The sequence below is a fragment of the Alosa alosa genome, chromosome 21 (genome assembly GCF_017589495.1).
Source record: "Alosa alosa isolate M-15738 ecotype Scorff River chromosome 21, AALO_Geno_1.1, whole genome shotgun sequence".
Classification (NCBI taxonomy): domain Eukaryota; kingdom Metazoa; phylum Chordata; class Actinopteri; order Clupeiformes; family Clupeidae; genus Alosa; species Alosa alosa.
The window spans coordinates 15,667,246-15,669,745 of record NC_063209.1 but is presented as its reverse complement, the minus strand read 5'-3'; the positions used below and the strand labels follow the sequence as shown (position 1 = coordinate 15,669,745).

At 48.7% G+C, this 2,500-nt stretch overlaps 1 protein-coding gene across 1 annotated transcript in view; it reads left to right on the top strand.

The window, feature by feature from the left end:
* tjp1a (tight junction protein 1a) overlaps positions 1-2,500 on the top strand; it is a 175,402-nt gene that overhangs the window by 138,509 nt on the left and 34,393 nt on the right.

The following is a 2,500-nucleotide window of genomic DNA, read 5'->3' as shown; positions in this document are numbered from 1 at the left end:
CTGAGGCTGATGTGTCTGTGTTATGTATAGTGATGTGTCCATATTCATGTTGTGTTCAATGTAAACACACTCACATACACATACAAACACACACACACACACACACACACACACACACACACACACACACACACACTGACCCTTCTCCCAACACCATCCATATGTGTATTAGAGCCAGATAGTTCCTGACTGTGTGTCTTAGAGCCGATAGTTCCTGACTGCGTGCATTAGAGCCAGATAGTTCCTGACTGTGTGTGTCTTAGAGCCAGATAGTTCCTGATTGTGTATTAGAGCCGATAGTTCCTGACTGCGTGCATTAGAGCCAGATAGTTCCTGACTGTGTGTGTATTAGAGCCAGATGGTTCCTGACTGTGCGCTGGTGATGTTCTCGCTCCTCTTGCATTGCCTCTGCTGTTTTTCATCTCAGGGTTCCTAACTGCACCAGCCTCTGCTAATTGAATACAGGATTTGGCTGTCTGGTGGTGTGTTTGTGGGTTTGTGGGTTTGCAGTTTAAAACCATGACTAAGCAGTTCTATACAGGCTGGGGTCTAAAGGAGGAGGTGACTCAGCAGAAATATCCCATCATGCACCAGCACCGTGAGTGACATCACTCACGTCACTCATGCATGTCAGACCGCGTTGTCTCTTGACGTTTTGTCTCAGACGTCGGCTTAAAATCTCTGACTAAACATGTCAGCTGAAACTCGGAAGGACGGCGAGCGACAGACATAGAGCGACAGACATGGGGGGGCGGGCATGCCAGAAGAGACGCCAGACCCGACGAGACGACAGCGGATGCTTAGATAGAGACGGATTTAGAGATAGATGTGTGTCAAGATGATTGTCCGCCCCAGCACCCACCATAGATACCCTAACACACTTTATTGTTCTATCGGAGACATGGCCTGTGAAAGCAGCCACAGAAGTAGAGCAATGTGTTTGAATCTTATGAGTAGTCAGCATACAGCATACAGCATACTGCCACGCCGAGTCTGCACCTGTTTTCTACTCCTACGGTCTAACCCTGCTTTTGGTTCATTCCCTTTCCACCTTTGTTTATTTATGTATTTGTTTATTTAAAAGGGACAATGCACATCAATTGACATTTTTTGTTTACACTTAAAATGTAAATGTGCCAGAGTTAGCAAAAAAATCAAATCAAGCAAATTTTCATCTGTAGTCTCTTGCCACAGTGCCTTTGGCTCCACTTGGTGATTGGAATTGTGGGAAGTGTAGTTTAAGGAAGAAGATGAAGTTTCAGAGGCAGGGATATGCTTTTCACATGTGTGTCACCACTCATATGGCCACATAGGAGTAGAAAGGATAATATGAGTTCATACCCCCCTCTTTGCTCAGTGTGCTGGTTGTAGTCTTTGGCCGACTCATGTAGTTCCTTCTAATCCCTTGTTAGTCTGCGTGCCCTGTAATCTCTGGTAGTCTTGTGTAACCTGCGCCAGTCGGCTGGAGTCGCATTGTGCCCGTGCTCGAGTGTGCGAAGGCATGGGGAGGGTGGCACAGGCTGTACCCGACCTCATCATGACTCTAAACAAAGCAGCGGAATGCCAGCTCCAGGCCTGCGCCAACCGCACGTCATGTGACCAACCAGAGGGGTCTCAACAGGCCTGCACATTCTGTCTGTGTTCTCTCTCTCTCTCCCCCTCTCCCTCACATTATCTCTCTCCCTCTCTCTCTCTCTCACTCCCTCTCTCTCTCCCCCTCTCCCTCACATTTTCTCTCTCCCTCTCTCTCTCGCTCCCTCTCTCTCTCTCTCTCTCTTTCCTTTCTATCCCTCTCTCCTACCCTCCCTCACTGCCTCCCTCTGTCTGTCTGCCCCTGCACTCATTTTTTCCCCACACTTGTTTCCTCACCCCCTGCACAAAGACATACATTGAGCCGTGTGTCCACAGCCCTGTATGAGCTCAGAGATGACTTGCTGCGCTCTCCACCACAATGACACGCATTTGCAGAGTGGCGACACCACAGTCCGCCTTGCCTTCTATGACCTAGAGCTCTTAGACTTTCCCATCAGCCCCTGCACCTGTGGCGATAAGTTATCTAGCAAATGCAGCGCTTGTCTAAGGCAGGTTATTAATGCTGGTCATTTTCCATGCATCCTGTCGGTCCGCTCCCAGAGGCCTCATCACGGAGGCCACTCCATCTGCAGCCCCACACCTGGTCTCCTCTATGGGCATTTTTATAAGGCCATGATTGGTGGCCGGGGGGATTGTAATCGGGTCCGTCTGTGTGTGTGTGTGTGTGTTTGTGTGTGTGCGTGCATGCTTGCATAACATAAAAGCTTCTGTTCCGATTTACTTCATATTTTCATACAAAAAAGAGGGTCACCATATCTCATTCCTCCCACACGTCCATCTAGATGAGGATTAGGATTTGGATTCTTTTGTCCAGCATCTTTAACACTGCAGGATAGGACAGGTGATGGTCAGCAGTCTGACCGCCTGGCTGCTGGTGTGTAGTAATGGATATAGGGTGTGGTGTGAT